The sequence below is a fragment of the Cynara cardunculus genome (assembly GCF_001531365.2).
Source record: "Cynara cardunculus var. scolymus isolate 2C chromosome LG 17, CcrdV1, whole genome shotgun sequence".
In the NCBI taxonomy this organism is placed as follows: domain Eukaryota; kingdom Viridiplantae; phylum Streptophyta; class Magnoliopsida; order Asterales; family Asteraceae; genus Cynara; species Cynara cardunculus.
In genome coordinates, this window is record NC_037544.1 from 11,906,317 (window position 1) to 11,913,754 (window position 7,438).

A 7,438-nucleotide genomic window follows, 5' to 3' on the forward strand; every position below is an offset into this window, starting at 1 on the left:
GGGGAATATTGGGGAAGAAAAGGACGCTTTTTCTGTATTTAACAAAAAGTAAATCTTATTTACTGGATGATTGTACATTTCAATATGTATTATCTTATGTATTACAATAAAATGAAGGAGATTTTTCAATGCGAGATCTAAAAACATATCTTTCCGTGGCACCGGTACTAAGTACTCTATCAAATACCTTTCAAGATGGAAGTTATCCTATAGATCCTGTATTAATGCCTATTCAAAATGTGAATCAGCTGCGCCAGGGAAAATAATAGAAGAAGCGTCTGACTCCTTCATGCATGCTCCACTATGCTCGTAAATTTAAATCATGCTCGTAAATTTAAATCAAATTTTTTTTAGGAAATAACTAATTTATATGCCAAAATCAAGGATCTTGAGTTAAATGTTTTGAAAAGTGTTGGAATTATAATTGTATTCAACTCTTGTGCTTAAAATTGTTTTATTGCTTTATAGTTTGTCTTTATAGGATTTGTAATAAAGGGTATAACTAGGGTGTTAGCTGAGTTGTTAATTTAACATTCATTCAAGAGAATATCGGGCATAACTAGACATCAAGAATACTCTGTACTTTTGAAAATTTATCAATGCACATTCGACTATTCAATATCCAATCTTGTGTTCCTGAATCTCGATCTTATTGTGTTGATGACTTGATCTGGGATCTACAATTGGTATCAGAGCAAATAAAAAAGAAATTGAATTGATTTTGGAATCTTAAACTGTTGGAATTTCTTCATTTTGTGTTTGACAGTTCCTGGTTTTGTTCGAAACTATTTTAATTGATTTTTAATCAAATTCATCATTTTCAATCTGTTTTTAGCAAAATTGTGTTCACAAAACATGTTCTAAATGAATTTTCGAGCTAATGTGTAAAGTTTTTAGCATCAATTTTTTATTTTCGTGGATTTTTGTTGAAATTTTTTGAGGGTTATGTTAGATCATTCTATTTCGCTCGTTGAAGATACATTGTGAGCGATATTCTCAAGAAAATCGCTCGTTGAATTTTACGATATGTGTTAATCGATATCCTTGAAGATATCGCTTGTTGAACATAGTTTAGAACTATGATAACCGGTTTATCGGTTATAAAGTTCAGGGTTGTTTTCGAATAATGGTGGTAAGTTGAGGGGTTTAATGGGATTATGTGTTAAAATTAATTTTAAATTGCATTACCTCATACTTGTTTGTTGATGATTAAATGAGATATTTATTTTATCTCATCAGGTGTGTAAGAAAAAGCTGGTAAGAAGTTTCTATGGGTTCTTGATTCTGAGAGAAATCAAAACTAAAAGGAAGAAAAGAAGTCGATTATGTGATTCTAAGTTGATTACTTGTAGTTGTTATACATCCTCATTTCTTGTGATTATAATGTGAGTTTTATTTACAAACTTTCCTTTTATAGTGTTGAAATTAGAACCGTATGGTTCTTTACGTGGGAGTTTTGAAACTGAGTTTATGCTATTATTATCATCATTTTGTATTTTTATATGTTAATATCAAATGATTGAAATAAGGGTGATATAATCAGGAGAGGTGTATTTTGGTTATAAAGGTGGCATAATCAGGAGAGGTGTATTTTGGTTATAAGGGTGGCATAATCAGGAGATGTGTAATTTTGGATATAAAAGTGGCATAATCAGGAGAGGTGTATGATGGTTATAAGGGTGGCAAAATCAAACTGTATGTAAAGACTAGGTTTTATCAAATTGATGAAATATTATCGTATCCTTATGATGCGATAACTTTGAGTTGTCACATCTGTATGATGCGATAACTTGGGTTATCGCATCCTATTGAAGCGATGACTTGCTTATATCGGATCCTTGTGATGTAAGGAGCATGTTTGTCGCATGCTTGTGATGTGACAAGTTTGACTTATCGCATCGTAATGTGACAAGTTGGGTTTAATGCATCAAGTGTGATGCGATGAGATGGGGTTCTCGCACTAGTGTGTTGCGAGGAAATGGGGTTGTCTCACCCATACGATGCGAATAATTTATGATTTTTTCCTTATGATTAGATGAGTTCTTGTTTAATAATAAATGGGTCCTTTGGTTAAATAATGAGATGATTTGGAGTTGTCTCATCTTATAGATGTGACAAAAGAGGTTTGTTTGCTAAAACGCTTTTTATTTGTTATTTATACAAATATGGGTTTATAAAAGCGTTTGGTGATTTTTCACCCTGTAATAGCATACAAAGGGATTTCTCACTAGACCCTCATGGTCTAACCCTTATTTTGGTGGTTCAAAATGTGCATTACAGGTTGGGTACAGTTGGATGATAAGGGGAAGGAAAAATTATGAAGATTATATGATTTTTTGATGATATGATATATATTGTATTGGAATACTTGCTACTTTTATAACATAGATTTTATATAGAGTGGGACCAAATGTGTAAAATTTTATTTCATGATATATGAAATATGTGGTTATATGCAAATGCGATATTGGGGGGTTACAAGTTTGGCATCAAAGTCTGAGTTTAGGAGATTTAAGTATTCAACATGATGCCTAGACTTAAATTGTATTATTTGCATATAAAGGGTCCCTGACATATGCAGAACCTTTGAAATAAATATGATAGGTTAAAAGAACGGCATGTAAAATAAATTCAAATTACTATTGGCCAATGTAATCATGGGTTTTCAAGTACATATTTGTACTTGGATACCTTATTATATTTAGAGAATGTAATTATGTGAATATTAAGTTATGTAAATTTTTAGATGGCAAGTCACTCTAGAAGGTCTGAAAGGATTGTCCTCATCTGCCTAGACGAGAGAGAAAGCTCACTAGAGAATGTTTTTGAAAATCTACCAGTGGGTCGAGGTAGAGGGAGAGGTCGGGACAGGAGTCGAGGAAGAGGATATGGAAGAAGTAGAAGTAGTCATCCCGATCAAGGTGAATATATTCAAGAGAACATTAATGAAGAGCCAAACAACATATTGAGTATGTTACTCGAGATATGTTAGCTGAAGAAATGAATAAATTGAGAAATACTTTGACTACCATTCTGGGAGTACCGGCTAGGGTGGAAATAGAATGATTCGAGTTTAACCTTCAAGTTCATCTACTAACACAAGAGGAGGTGACATTAAGATGTTTTTAACCTGTAAAGCCCCAACATTCTCTGGAGTAAGAGGTTATGTGAAAGCAATGTGTTGGCTGAAGGAAATATAATCAATATTTAATACAAGTGTTCTTATAAATATAGAGTTAGATATTCCGTATTGATGGGATGTTGAATCTCTGGAAAAACCAAATATTTTGAAACTATGTCCTTGATGGAATTTGTTGATTGATTCAGGGAACAATTCTACCCGAAAGAGGCAGCAAGACAATTAGAGGAGAAATTCTTGAAATTAGAACCAGGAAACCAAACAGCAAGGGAGTATACAGAGAAGTTCATTCAACACTCCCTTTTTCCGAACACTACATTTCATTAGAATCTTGTAAAGTCAAGAGGTATATCTGGGGATTAAAGCCTTCGATACGAGAATTTGTGATTGCAATGAATCTCTCAAACTTTTCGCTGGCAGTAGATGTATCGAAAACAACATAGATAAATAAATCCGGCAGGGGGAAGAAATATTAGTTGAGAAACAGAAATGGGAAGCGTCTTCGGCTGAGTATAGAAGATCAAAATTTGTAAATATAGAGAACTTCCCGGTCCAACAATATAATGAAAGACCATGTGTTGATCATCTCTCATTGATTTGATGATAATCCCTTTTACTTATCGAAGTATAGTGTTTATGTTTAATAAGTTTCAGTAATCATCACTAAGTATGTTCAATGATCGTTGAACATGTATTGTAACTCTCTAGTGACTGTTATAATTCAAAGAAGACAAAACTCAAACTAAAGAACCTTTAGCAATGTCGAAGATAGAAACTGAAGATTAGAGACTAGCGCGTTCGTAATCTGAAACTACATTCTGTGATTACAAACTCGTCTATATATGTTTGAAAACTGCACAAGTTTCAGCGAATATTGAAGAGACCTCCAACATCATCCTAGCATTCAACAATCAAATGAAACATACCATGCACGATTGTTTTTGTCTTATCATCACACACACTAAGGACAAACCCATACCTTTTCCAGAGTATAGTATAGTACGACGCCACTCAGTTGACTCCATCGTGCTTACTTATTTTATGAAAAAAAGACTGCTAATGAACGACGACAAGACTGTTCACTATAGCAAAGGACAAGCTTTCCTCGAAAAGCTTGACATGTGTTGTGTACCTTCCAAATTGCATTTAATGCAATGGGTATAAATAGCTGAGTGCTTTCTACTTAGTTATCACTCTTCCTCTCTAAGAAACTTACCAATAAGTTACATCTCTCACTACTCTCTCTAAAGAGAAATAACCACTTTGAACAAGTGAAGAACACTTCTGTAATTTTCTAATCTTTACAACAAATCTTTTCTCTTCGCTAAGTGTAATAGTGTGCTGTAACACCCCATAACACAAATTGCACGTAATATATACTTCAAACATAAGAAATACATGTTTATACACCACATAGGTCCCAAGTACAAGAAATACATAACTTACAGAATGCATGGTCCAAAACTTCAAAATACATTTCTTGTACTAATTCACATTCATATATCAAAACTAGATGTATCAGGATCAAATCTTCATACAGATACGCATACAGGGAACTATCACGCTTCTCCTTCCCCTTACCGTCAGCACTTCCTGCAATACATATTTAAAACCACAAAATGAGGGTTAGATCGGAAGGTGTAGTGAGATCCCTTTTTTTATGTCATTGTAGGGTGAAGATCACCAAAACTTTATTTAAAACAACTTTACATATATAACAAATATATGAGCGTATAATTCATGACACCAATACCTTACCAATTTCCAAAGCCAATTATTCGGCTTTATAAATAATATATCCAAACCAAATAGGTTAGAAGCAACCAAGTTTCACATAATGCCACTTTAAACCTCTTTAATTAGGGACAAGGTTTATTCAAAGCTTCAGGCCATAACATATAGACTACGATTTCCAATAAAACCTTGATCCTAAATCTTTAAATCACAAAGAAATAAAGACTCAGAATCACAGTAATCTTAAAAGATATAATAGTAAGAGTTATTTCACAATTCACACATACAAATGCCACCCTTATATCCAAAAGTACACCTCTCCTTCATATGCCACTCTTATCCCATGGTACATCTCTTTTTGATATGCCACCTTTATTTCCTCATCAAATATTTCCAATTAGAACAGACCGAAGTCATAAATATCCTAATGAAATATCATCAGTTCAGAACCATATTTATAAAAATTCTCATTCTTTATCGTATTAAAAGAATGTCATAATAATGATTCTTTTGATCAAATACCTTTAGTCAAAATACAAATCCGGTCAACCTTAAAAATTGGTCAACACTTTGACTTGGCTGGACTTTATCTCTGGTCAAGCCTTGGCCGGACTAACAATCCGGACAACATGAGTCCACTTGTCCGGTTTACAAATCCAGACAGCATTTAAAGTAGCCTGGTCAAACTTTGGCCGGTTTACATATACAAACATTTTTCTAACACATTCAAATCCGATCATCATTCAAACGGTTTACTCAACTCCGATCAAGCTTTGGCCGATTTATATCTAAACCAAACAACATGTCAATCAAATTATATCTAATCTGAACAACATATCAATCGGATTATATCTAATCCGAACAACCTTTGATCGTATTCCTACTTCTCCATTCAAAACCTGTATCCGATTTTCATATTTCAAAATCTTACCAACATACTAATCCGGTCAATACTCTGACCGATTTCCTTTAAATCAGATAACATTGTGTCCGGTTTATAACAAACCCGGACAACATGTGTCCAATTTATAACAAAGTCCGGGTGATAGTTCTCAACCAAATCCAGAATTCAAATCAAGAGAAATTACTTTTGAAAATAATATGAGATGAATAAATTTACTCACCTTATGCAATTTTTTTGAAAACCAACTTCAAGAATTCAGTCCAATAATAATCCGGTCAATACTTCACTTTAATATTCTCTCTCAAACTTTAAAATGGCCAAGAGGAGTAAAGGGAGACCTCTCCCTCCTTATATACTCTTTTTAAATAGAGTATGGCGGCTAAACAGCCGCATACATACTTATGCATGAATATGTTCCATGCATACATTCAACTTCATGCATACGTTCAACTTCATGCATGCATTCATACACACTTCATTTTATTCACCATGCATGCATATAACATTTATGCATATTAAACTGTTGCATACTAACATATTTTTAGTCATGCATATTTACATTTTTCATACATATTCATGCATAAAACTCACATATTTGTATGGTCAAATATAACAATTTATCATGTTGTCACGTAGTCATATAATAAATAATCAGGTATTAATTACCTCAGGTGATAACCAAGACCCGGTTATCACATTATCCACCCCTCAAAAGAATTTTGTCCCATAATTCTTTTAATTAAAGTGCCATGAATATATTGTTCTTGTTTTCGACTCTAGTTCCCAAGTTGCCTTTCATCCCTTATGAAACTGCCACTGCACTTTAACCAAACTGATCTCTTTGTTCCACAACATCCTGATTTTTCGGTCAATCACACCTTTAGGTGTTTCCACAAAGTTAAGTTTACTGTCCAGTTTAACTTTTGGAAGCGATACAGCTAGACTTGGATCAACTAAACATTTCTGCAAGTTCTATACATGAAAAATGTTGTGAATCAGACTAAGCTCTTATGGTAGTTGTAACTGATAAGCCACTGGCCTAATTCGTTTATAGATTCTGCACGGTCCAACATTCAATGGACTAAGCTTACCTTTCTTTCCAAATCTGATAACACCTTTCCATGGAGAAACTTTCATCATCACAAAATCACCCACACAAAATTCAATCGACTTTCAACGATTATTGGCATAGCTTTTCTGGCGGTTCTGTGCTATTTTAATTCTTTCACGGATCTCATCAATCTTTTTAGAAGTTTCTTGAACAATTTCGGGACCTGTCAACTGCTTCTCACCTACCTCATTCCAACATAATGGCGTTCGATATTTTCGTTCATAGAATACCTGATACGTTGCCTCTTGGATGCTTGAGTGGTAGCTATTATTATAAGCAAACTCTATCAATGGCAAATGATCCTTCCACGATCCTCCGAAATCAATGACACAAGTTCTCAACATGTCTTCGACAGTCTTGATGGTTCTTTCACTTTGCTCGTCAGTTTGTGGATGATATTCTATAATTTATCGGATTTCAGATCCTAGAGCTTTTTGCAAACCCAAAACTTTGAAGTGAAGCGACTATCTGTTAGCTTTATTTTGAAGCTAATAATTAACTTGAAAAAGTTTCATGAAACAATCCAGAGCTAGAAGACGAATTGAAGAAG